The 12294-nt window shown below is 40.2% G+C and overlaps 1 pseudogene across 1 annotated transcript; it reads right to left on the minus strand.

The window, feature by feature from the left end:
- Positions 1 to 324: 324 nt before the first annotated feature.
- Positions 325 to 8957, minus strand: LOC308488367 (actin-related protein 2/3 complex subunit 1B-like; annotated as a pseudogene). Its single transcript has 2 exons — positions 8948 to 8957; positions 325 to 1350 (listed from the first exon to the last, which is right to left on the minus strand). The product of its transcript is annotated as an actin-related protein 2/3 complex subunit 1B-like (transcript).
- Positions 8958 to 12294: the final 3337 nt, after the last annotated feature.

Consider the following 12294-nt stretch of genomic DNA (forward strand, 5'->3'; position numbering starts at 1 on the left):
TATTATTTCAGTGCTAATGTAAATAAAAAAATTTTTTACAGTTTTTTTTTTTTTTTACAATTTTTGTTACTTCCAAGTTTTGAAACAGTTTATGACTAGCAAAGTGCTTTGGGGTATTTTTTTTTAATTATTTTTTACAATAAATGAAAGTATTTCTTTAAGAAAAAGTCACATGTTCCTCCAAATACATAAGAAAACCTTCCTATCCCTTCCCTCTCCTGTGGGGACCCAAATAGACACCCTAGAAACCTTCAGCAAAGCCAACTTGAGCCTCCCCGACCCCTCCCCCAGCAGCTGGGATGAGGCCAACATTCTCCTCACAGGTTATTTGATCTTGAGATCCTTCCAAGCTGATTCCAAGCTCTTCATATCACAGATGCTCATGCTGCCCTCAGTGCCATAACGCAGAACTGCGAGTACTTGGCCTTGGCCCTGCTAAGCACTGAGATCTGGCTGACACTGTTGTGCAGCCAGTCTAGGCCGTCTGAGCTTCCCTTCTCATCCAGGTTCTGGAAGTGCTCGCAGGCGGTCAAGTAGCGTTGGGAACTTTGCTGGGGCACGTCCGGCTGCCCTTGGAAGCTCAGCGTCCCTGCGGCGCCTCATAGGTAAAAAGTACCCGGAAGCAGTTATGGCTCACGGCCACCAGTCTGTTTTCTGTGATAAAGGTCAGAGCCAGCAGCGGCAGCGTTTCAGAAGCCAGAGTCGCCCGGCCATCTTGTCAGCATTGGCCAGGCTCACAGTACTGTCGTTGCTGACCCAGGCCACAAGACTACCGCTGGTTGAAAAGCACATGCCATGCACCCAGTTGCAGCTACTACTGGACTCGAACATCAGCTCACCGAAGGGTGTCTTGGAGCCCCATTGTAGGTCTCTCCTCCACCTCCTAGGGGTAGTCTGAGAAGATTAGGCAGTTTAAATCGCAGGAGCCTGTGGCCAGGAGCATGTAGTCGGGGTGCCAGTCCAGGCCGATGATGGTGGAGCTTCTTGATGTGGTTGTACACCCACCAGTCATTTTCCTGCTCAAAATAGCTGATGAAGATGGCACAAGAGCTGCTGCCTACAGCGAACTTGTTCTTACTGGGAGCCCAGCACACACGGAGATCGGAGATCGATCGGTCCTGTTGATCCGCAGGATGACATGACAAGTGTGGGCTTCCACATGCAGCCCTTCAGCGGTCTGTAAGGCAGGTCACGTAAGGTCACGTTTGTAAGAGGCTCAGTCAATGCCCATCACTTGCCCATTGTGCTCCTTAAACTCATGCACCTTTACCCACTTGGCCACTCTCTTCTCATAGATATGTACCTCGTGGGCGTTGGGGTAGACCGAGGTCCTTGTTACAGGTGTGGCACCTAAAGGGCTCCAAATGTTTGGTAGAAACCACCAGTGAACCCATCTGGGCCTTGTGCTTCTTACTTTGGAAGGTTATTATTGATTCGATTTCTTTAATAGATAGAGGCCTATTCAGATTGTCTATTTCTTGTGTGAATTTTGGCAGATTATATCTTTTAAGGAATTAGTCCATTTCATTTAGGTTAGCAAATTTGTGGGCATACAATTGTTTATAATATTCCTGTATTATTCTATGGGATCTGTAGTGATGTCCCCTTTTTCATTTCTGATATTAGCAGTTTGTCCTCTCTTTTTTCTTAGTTAACTTGGCTATGGGCTTATTGATTTTATTCATCTTTTCAAAGAACCAGCTCTTGGTTTTGTTGATTTTTCTCTATTAATTTCTTGTTTTCAATTTAATTGATTTCAGCCCTGATTTTTCTTTCTTTTCTTTTGCTTAATTTAGATTTAATTTGCTCTTTTCTTCTTGTCTGCTAAGGTGAAAATTTAGATTATTGATTTTAGATCTTTTTTCTTTTCTAACATACACATTTGATTATATAAATTTCCCTCTAAATAATGCTTTTGCTGCATCCTACAAATTTTGTTAAGTTGTATTTTTATTTTTATTTAGTTCAGAATATTTAAAAACTTTTCTTGCGATTTCTTCTTTCACCGATTATTATTTAGAAGTGTGCTCTTTAATCTCTAAGTATTTGGGGACTTTCCAGCTATCTTTCTATTGTTAATTTCTAGTTCAATTTCACTGTGATTTCTAATTTTTGAAAATTGTGAAAGTGTGATTTATGGCCCAGAATGTGCTATATCTTGGTGAATATTCCAAGTGAGTTTGAGAATCTGTGTGTAATCTGCTGTGGTTGGATGAGTAGTCTGCAGATGTTAGTTATATGTAGTTTATTCACAGTACTGTTGAGTTGAACTGATTTTCTTTGCTTTCTTTCTTTTTTTTTAAGTGTGTTTTCTTTTTAAAATTTTTTATTGGGGAATATTAGGGAACAGTGTGTTTCTCTCAGGCCCATCAGCTCCAAGTCATTGTCCTTCAGTCTAGTTGTGGAGGGCGCAGCTCAGTTCTGAGTCCAGTAGCCGTTTTCAATCTTTAGTTGCAGGGGTTACAGCCCACCATCCCATATGGGAATTGAATCAGCAACCTTGCTGTTGAGAGCTCGTGCTCTAACCAGCTGAGCCATCTGGCCACCCCTCCTGTAGCTCAGCGGCAGCTCATTGTCTTCAATTTAGTTGTGGACGGCACAGCTCACTGGCCCATGTGGGAATCGAACCAGCAACCCTGTTATTCAGAGCTCGCACTCTAACCAACTGAGCCATTGGCTGCCCTGAACTGATTTTCTGCCTGATGGATCTGCCCATATTTGATAGAGGCTGTTAAAGTCTCCAACTAGAATCATGGAGTCATCTATTTCTCCTTGTAGATCTATCGGTTTTTGCCTCACATATTTTGATGCTCTGGTGCTAGGTGCAAACACATTAAGGATTATTATGTGTTCTTGGAGTATTGGCCCCTTTATCATTAAGCAGTGCCACTCTTTATCCCTGGTAACTTTCCTTGCTCTGAAGTTAATGTAGCTATCTGTCTGAAAATTATATATCAGGCTCTGTCTGAAATTAATATAGCTATCCCACTTTCATTTGATTAGTGTTAGCATGGTATATCTTTCTCCAACCCATTACTGTGAATCAATATGTGTCCTCATACTTCAAGTGCATTTCTTGTAGGTAATGTAGGTTTGATCTTGTTTTTTGATCTACTCTGACAATCTTTGTTATTTAATTAGTATATTTAGACTATTGATATTTAAGATGATTATTAATTAATATAGTTAAATTAATATCTACCATACTTGTTGCTGTTTTCTATTTGATATACTTGTTCTTTGTTTCTATATTTGTCTTTCACACTTTTTCTGCCTTTTGTGGTTTTCATTGAGTATTTGCTATGAATTCATTTTCTCTCCTTTCTTAGCACTTTTATCCCCACTTTTTTCAGTGGCTAACTTAAAGTTTGCAATATATACTTAATACTAATCCAAATCCATTTTCAAATACCACTATACCACTTCATGGGTAGTGCAAGTACCTTATATTAACAAAATATTTCTAATTCCTCCCTCCCTCCTGTCCCTTATATCATTGCTGTCATTCATTTCACTTAGGCATAAATAAATAAACATACACACAGAGAGAATCGACTACATTGTTGCTTTTATTATTTTGAACAAACTGTTTGTTATCTGTTCAATCAATTAAGACTAAGAAAAATAAATATTTTTATTTTACCTCTCTTTTTCCTTCTCCAGTACTCTTCTTTTCTTTGTATAGGCCCAAGTTTCTGACCTATCATTTTCGTTCTCTCTGTAGAGCTTCTTTTCATTACTTGCAAGGCAGGTCTACTAACAACAAGTTACCTCAATTTTTGTTTGTCTGTATTTTTTCTTCCCTTTTGAAGGATAATTTCACAGGGTACAGAATTGTAGATTGGTGGTTCTTTTTTTCAACACTTTAAATACTTCACTTCCCTTCTTCTTGTTTCCATGGCTTCTGAGAAGTTGGATGTAATTCTTATCTTTGCTCTTCTGTAGGTAAAGAGTTGTTTTCGTCTGGCTTCTTTCATGATTTTTTTCTTTATCTTTAATTTTCTGGAGTTTGAATCTGATATACCTAAATGTAAGGTTCTTTTTCTGTTTGTTTGCTTGTTTGTTTGGTGTTCTTTGAGTTACCTGGATCTGTGATTTGATGTCTGATACCAATTTTGGGAAATTTTCAATAATTATTGCTTCAAATATTGCTTCTGTTTCTTTCTCTCTTATGGTATTTCCATTATGTGTATGTTACACCTTTGTAGTTACCACACAGGTCTTGCATATTCTGTTCTGTTTGGTTTGGTTTCTCTCTTCCAGTCATTCTTCTCTTTGCTTTTCAGTTTTGGAAATTTCTATTGTCATATCCTTAAGCTCACAGATTTTTTTCCTTAGCCATGTCTAGTCTACTAATGAGCCCATCAAAGGCATTCTTCATTTGTTACAGTGATTTTGACCTCTAGCATTTCTTTTGATCCTTTCTTAGAATTTACATCTCCCTGCTTAAATTATCCATCTGTTCTAAATCCCTTAGAATATTAATCATATTTTTTAAAATTCCTAGTCTGTTAATTCCAATATTCATGCCATATCTGACTCTGGTTCTGATACTTACTCTGTGTTTTTTGCCTTTTAGTATGACTTGTAATTAATTGTTGAAAGGCAGATATGAAGAACTGTGGTAAATTGGTCTTTGGTAATGTGGTAGTAAGATGTGGAGGTGAGGGCAACTGGTTAGCTCAGTTGGTTAGAGAGCAATGCTGGTAATACCAGGGTTGTCGGTTTGATTCCTGCATGGGCCAGTGTGAGCTGCACCTTCCACAACTAAATTGAAACAACTATTTAACTTGGAGCTGATGGGTCCTTGAAAAACACACTTAAATAAATAAAAGCTAAAAAAAAAAAATGTCGGGGTGAGGAAGCATTCCATAGTCCTATGATTATGTCTCAGTCTTTCAGTGAGTTGTCCTCCTAGACTGAACTTTCCCAGTGCTTCTTAAGTTTTCTTTCCCCGTTGATTGGGACAAGATGGCTACAAGGGCCTGAAGTTGGATATTTCCCTTTCCACTTAAGTTAGGATCTGATAAAACCCCAGCAGGTAAGTCTCTGGCAAAATAGTTTTTCCTGAGGGCAAGCCTCGTTAGAACAAAATGCTCTGGCACATTTCAAAATGGTTCCTTCTCCCTTCTGCCTGCCAGAAGCATGAGGGGATTTTTCTCTGACATTCACAGTGAGGACCTGGTAGAACTCCTGGAGATGAAGCTCACTAATTTTGGGCGCCCCTCCCCCCCATAACTGGTTCCCCCTGGAGTTTTTAACTCTCAGCCGTGTTCACAGTAAGCCTCCAGCAATTTGTCAATTGCAGTTTTTCCTACCCCAGCACTGGTTCCAGGTGAGTTTCCTACTCAGGTAAGTTGTGATTCTCTGTATCTATCTCTCCAATTTGGGGGGCAGTGGTTTACCCTGTGACCTCACTTCTCTGGTATATCTAAGAGGAATTGTTGATTTTTGAGTTTGTTTAGCTTTTTATTTGAATGATGACTTTTGCTGGATAAGAAACCAGAAGTCCTCTATTTCTTCTTGTTGTTCCCCTTGTTTTGTCCTCCCTCCTTTTGCTATACTATTTTATTTAACTTATTGTTTTCCCAATTTTTATGTAGTAAAATATATGTAACATAAAACTTACCATATTAACCTTTTTTTAACTGTACAATTCCTATCATCATTACATTCATCTCCATAACTCTTTACATCTTGTAAAACAGAAACTTTATACCCCTTAAACAATAACTCCCCATTCCTCCTTCCTCCAGCCCCCCTGGCAACCATCATTCCACTTTCTGTCTCTATAATTTTTTTTCTTTAAAGATTTTTTATTGGGGAAGGGGTACAGGACTTTATTGGGGAACAGTGTGTACTTCCAGGACTTTTATCCAAGTCAAATTGTTGTCCTTTCAATCTTAGTTGTGGAAGGCGCAGCTCAGCTCCAGGTCCAGTTGCCTTTGCTAGTTGCAGGGAGCGCAGCCCACCATCCCTTGTGGGAGTTGAACAGGCAACCTTGTGGTTGAGAGGACACGCTCCAACCGAGTCATCCGGGAGGCAGCTCAGCTCAAGGTGCCATGTTCAATCTTAGTTGCAGGGGGCACAGCCCACCATCCCTTGCGGGACTGGAGGAATTGAACTGGCAACCTTATGGTTGAGAGCCCACTGGCCCATGTGGGAATCGAACAGCCAGCCTTCGGAGTTAGGAGCATGGAGCTCCAACCACCTGAGCCACCAGGCCGGCCCCTGTCTTTATAATTTTTGACTACTCTAAGTAACTTATATAAGTGGAATCATACTTATAGAAGTATATAAGTGCAACTTATATAAGTGGAATCATTTTATCTTTTTTGTGACTGGTTTATTTCACATAGCATAATTTCCTCAAGGTCCATCCATGTTTTAACACACGTCATAATTTCTTTACTTTTTAAGGCTAATGATATTCCATTGTATGTATAAACCACATTTTATTTATCTATTCACCCATCAGTGGACACTTGGGTTGCTTCCACATTTTAGCTATTGTGAATAATGCTGCTATGAACATGGGTGTATAAACATCTCTTTGAGACCTTGTTTTCAATTCTTTAGGGTACCTAGAAGTGGAATTGCTGGATTATATGGTAATCCTATTTTTAATTTTGTGAGGAAGCATTGTTTTCCATAGTAGTAGTATCATTTTACATTCCTACCAACAGTGCTTAAGGATTCTTATTTCTTCACATCCTTACCAACATTTGTCATTTTCTTTATTTTTTTTATAGCAGCCATCCTAATGGTTATAAGATGGTATCTCATTGTAGTTTTGATTTGTATTTTCCTAATGACTAGTGATGTTGAGCATCTTTTCATGTATTTATTGGCCATTCATATATCTTCTTTGGAGAAATGTACATTCAAGTATTTTGCTCATTCTTGAATCAGGCTGTTTTGTTGTTCATTCTTTTTTCTTTCTTTTTTTCTTTTTTAAGGCAGGCTCAGCTCACAGTGGCCCATGCAGGGATCGAACCAGCAACCTTGGTGTTATTAGCACCTCGCTCTAACCATCTGAGCCAACCAGCCACCCCAGTTTACATTGGATTTTTTTTTAAATGCAAGTTGGTTTTGTTTTGTTGTTATTGTTCAGTCTCTAGTTCTTTTTTTTTTAATGCAGCTTGTTTTTTTTTTTTTTTTTTTAAGATTTTATTGGGGAAGGGGAATAGAACTTTATTGGGGAATAGTGTGTACTTCCAGGACTTTTTTCCAAGTCAAGTTGTCCTTTCAATCTTAGTTGTGAAGGGTGCTGTTCAGCTTCAAGTTGTTGCCCTTTCAGTCTTAGTTGTGGAGGGCGCAGCTCAGCTCCAGGTCCAGTTGCCGTTGCTAGTTGCAGAGTGGGGAGCCCACCATCCCTTGCGGTACTCGAGGAGTTGAACCGGCAACGTTGTGGTTGAGAGCCCAGTGGCCCATGTGGGAATCGAACCGTCAGCCTTCGGAGTTAAGAGCATGGAGCTCCAACCGCCTGAGCCACTGGGCCAGCCCCTCTACTTCTTTTTGAGTGAGCTTTGATAATTTGTGTTTTTCAAAGAATTTTAAATTTATCTAAGTTGTAAAATTTATGGATAATTACAGTTGTAGTATTCCTTTTAATGTCTTTAGAGTCTGTAGTGATGTCCTCTTATTTTTATTTTTATAATTTATATATTTTCCCCCTTTTCTTTTGTGGCCAGTCTGGCAAGAGGTTTATCAATTTTATGGATTCCCCCCTGCCCCAAAGAACTAGTCTTTGGTTTTATCGGTTTTCTCTATTGTTTTCCATTTCATTGATTTATATTCCATCTTTATTATTTCCTTCTTTCTGCCTGCTTTGGGTCTAATTTACTCTTCTTTTTGCAGTTTTCTAAGGTGGAAACATAAATTACTGATTGAAGTTTTTCTTCTTTTCTAACCTAAATAATTTATACTATGTTTCCCTCTAAGCACTGCCTAATTGAATTTTACAAGTTTTGATATGTATTCATCTTCATTCAGTTCAAAAGGTTTCCTGATTTCCCTTATGACTTCATATTCGATCTATGGATTATTTAGAAGTGCTTTGCTTCGTTTCCAAATATGTAGGGGTTTTCCAGATGGCTTTCTGTTATTGATTTCTAATTTAATTTTGTTGCGGACCTAGATGATACTTTCTATGATTTCAGTTCTGTTGCATTTGCTAAGATTTTTTTTATGGCCCAGAATATGGTTTCTTTTGGTGAGTGATCCACTTGCAGTTGAAGAGAATGTATGTTTTGCTATTGTTGGTTGGAATGTTCTGCGAATGTAACTTAGGTCAAGTAGCTTGACAATGCTCTTCAGGTGTTCTATTGCTTTAATAATTTTATGTTTACTTGTTCTATGGATTACTGAGGGAGTGGTTGTGATTTCCTACTATGATTGTGGATCTATCTATTTCTCCTTTCAGTTCCATCAGTTTTTGCTTCACGTATTTGAAGTTCTGTTTTAACATTATATATGCCCTATTAAAAAAATATATATGTAAATTAATGTTCACATATAAATAAATCTAGAGGACTATACTCTAATAAATTATTAACTGTGGTTACTGGGGGGGTTGTTGGAGGCTTTTATTCTCTATGTTAAATAGTTCTATGTCACTGTGTGACAGATATAAATGATAAATGTCTAACTATTACATTGTTTTGTGCACCTGAAACTAATAAAAAAAAGTTAACTAGTTCTACAATTTTAAGTGTTTTATAATATGCATGTATTCTTTTTGAAATTTGAAAATATAAAGATATGTTTTACAGGAAAGAGAGAGATGGTTGCGTGCCTATGAATGTGTCCTCTCAGCCTGCAAAGCATTCTCTAGTGCACCTTGGAAAAAAGTCAGCTGGACACTCTCTGCCTGTCCTGCCCTTGCCAAGTTCCCAGACCACGGCCCACACCTCCTGCTTTTGCTTCCTTACCAGCCCTTCCTTACCTCCTGTCATCTGGCTTTGGGCCCAGGAGCCTGGAAAAGAAACAATTTTCTGAGGTCACCATGTAGCCTGCCAAACCAGCAGGCTTTCTACCACGTCACTTGACTTTGCTGAACAAATTTTACCCACTTTATTTGCAGGACATTTCTTGGATGTTTTCTGTTTTCCAGACTCTTATTCCCTGAAGACAATCCCTCTGTCTCATCGCTGGGCCAGCTCTTACTTTTCCCTCGGGAGTCAAAGCAAATGTCTCTGCCTCCAGGAAGCCTTGCTTAACCTCAACCCCTTCTGCTCCCACCAGTCAACAGAATACTCATTGCTCCTTATTGAAGGACTGGCTCCCAGGCAGACTGGAGCTCCTATGAGGGTAGGGGACTTATGTCCACTTGCCTCTGCTATTGACTCACTTACAGGTAGATTCCCAGTTTGCCTCCTGGCAGCCAGTCTCTCCTGCATATAGCTCCCAAATGAATGTCTAAAATCCTGTCACTCTCTGGTTCAAGAACCTGCAATGACTCCCTACTGCCTATTGAATCAAGTCCAAACTCTTGCTCTCGAGTATATTTAATTATATCAAAAGGAAAATTTTCTGTTCAGTGAGGTGGACCCAATTAAGAGAGAGATGACAAAATGGGAGAATATTTTTGCAAGGTCTACAACCAGCAAAGGGTATAGAATCTTCCAGGATCTCTTGAAAACCAACATCCAAAAAGGCATCAACGTCAATTGAAATATGACCAAATGATATGAAAAGACAATTTTATATAAGAGAAAATCTCAAAGCCTGATCAGCAAATGCAGAGATACTCAAACTCTTTAGTGATCAGAGAAATGCAAGTAAAACAACAATAAAATAATACCTTGGTCAGACTAGCAAAAATCAGACAGCTGGATAACGTCAATCGTATGGACTATAAGAACCTCCTGCACTGCCTGTGGGAGTGTGGACTGGTGCAGACATTGTAGAGAAAAACATAGCTGTATCTAGTCAAACTGAGACAGATATGTCTATATCCCATGACCTAGTAAATCCACTCTTGGCTCCTACATATATAACCCAAAGAAAGTCACACCAGATCCAGAAGAGGACAAGGCTGAAGACATCACTGCTGCCTGTTTGATAGGTCGGGGGAAGGGGAGAGTCGGGTGCAGTCAGGTGTCATTCCCTGGGAGAGTGGAGTGGCCAAGGATGGGGGTTGCCCTACGGAGCACCACACAGCGATAAAAGCAACTCGATGTTCACAGAGCAACCTGGTTGGATCTTAAATCCATAGTGCTGGGTGAAAAGAGGACCAACAGAGCGAGGCCCACAAGGCAATGCTCATAATACATAGAAACACACACACACACACACACATGCGCACCACACCAACACCTGCAAAGAGACATTTTGAGAAATTTGATTATGAATTGGATATTAGGTATTATTGCTAATTTTGGGGGGTGTGGTGCTAGCACTACAGTTAGGTAAGAAAATGTTCAATGTTGGAGAGGATGTGCAGCTGACAAATATAGAGGTGAAATGGTACGATGTCTAAGATTGACTTTATAGTATTTAGTTCAGCAAACTAAGGGAAAGAAGAAAGATGAAACAAATGTATTTTAAGCAAAAATGTAAGCAAAACTTCAAGGCAAAATCTTGATGGCAGTTGAGTCTTAGAGATGAGTGTATGGGGGTTTATTGTACTATTGTCTCTACTTTGGTGTATGTATTAAAATTTTTAAAATAAGTTTAGAACAATATCAATGATACATATTTTCAAGAATATGTTCACACAAAAAGATACATATTGAACATGTTTGAGTGGTTATCTATGGAGGGGGAAGAAAATAGGAGCAGGGAATGAGGATAAAAGGGAAGGTGGGAAGGAAGGGGGAAGGGAAAGAAGGGAGGGTGGGATGAAAGGAGGAAATAATGCTCCATGGTAATTTGTCCTGAACTGAGGAGGACGGTTAACTTAATCTACTGCACTTAAAGTCCAAAAGAAGGGGGGAAATTGGTATCCCTTATAACTCTACCACCACGGCATTTTAATTTTTTCTGTCTAAGCCTCTAACCTTCATTCCTGTGCATACTAGGCTTTTCTGCCTATCTATCATGAGGACAGTTAGGGCACTTTGTTCCTTGCTTAAGTAATAGGAATGAGTTTTTCCTCACTAAATGCCAGCCCTGGCCTAGGACCTCTTGGTCTGTGATCTCAATTTATCTTCTCAGTAACATTGAGATAAGTATCATTATCTTCATTTTATAGATGCAGAAAAGTGAGCTCAGAGAGGAGGTTCTTTGTCTGACCTTTCTAAATCACAAAGCTGGAATTCCAAACCCCTTGGCCTCAAACACCCAGGATCATGTGATTGCACCAAGTTGATCCAACAGCTTTATTATTATTATTATTATTATTAAAGTTTTGCCTGTGGTCCTTTATATTGACGTAAGGTCATTTTCTAGCTGCTCTGTTAATTCTGAGAATTTGGGTTCTTCCTAGTGTTTTGCTTTCATAGATAAGATAGTTTTGCAAAGAATATCTTCAGGTTTAGAGCTTTTTGCTTCTGTTGAATTATTCCCTTACCAGGAGTAGGGTTGTTTTATGTTCACCTAAATGGGCGGACCTCATTATTACAGTTAATTCACTTTGAGGGAGTTTTCATGAGAGGAAAGGCAGAGGGTGGGGCCAGCCAGGTCATCTGTGCAGGGACAGGAAATGCAGGGGGGGTGAGGCCTCAGGCCAGGCAGGAAGTTGGTCTCGACTGATTTTTGTGGTCTTCACATTTTCCTACTGCCTTCCCACTTCAAGTTAGGTAATGGGATTCTGGAAAGCTCCAGGATAGGGCCAACACAATGGGACATGAGGCTGTTGTTTGTGGGAGGTGGGCAGCTGGGACCGGCTTGGGGCCCTGATAGCTCTCTGGCCTTTTGGCAGCTGCCCGGGCCAGTCTGGGAGGGGTCAGCTGGGGATAAGCAGCAAGTAAATATAGATCCAGGGAAGGAAGCCAGGCGGCCCAGCCCTGCACTGACCTCTCGCTGGAAGGTTGGGGACGGTGTGTATCCTGGCACCTTCCTCTCCAGTAGAGGGTGACACCTGGCCCAGCAGGCCCTTAGAATTGTGGAAAGTGACTGGGGGTGGGGATGGTTGGGGTGGGGGTACAGATGAGGGAGCAGAGCCTCCAAGGGGATCAGAGTGGAGGTTAGTGGAAAGCTGGTCAAGAGATGCTATTTCTGGGAGATTGACAGCAAACCGCATTTCCTCTCTGCTGATGTCTCTTACTTGTGTAGCCCAGCTTGATGAGGCCAGGCTAAGGGGCTGACTGGTGCAAAGAGATGTGGGGTCCACAGTCCAAGGGGCAGCGG

This window comes from Rhinolophus hipposideros (genome assembly GCF_964194185.1).
Source record: "Rhinolophus hipposideros genome assembly, chromosome: 20".
Taxonomy (NCBI): domain Eukaryota; kingdom Metazoa; phylum Chordata; class Mammalia; order Chiroptera; family Rhinolophidae; genus Rhinolophus; species Rhinolophus hipposideros.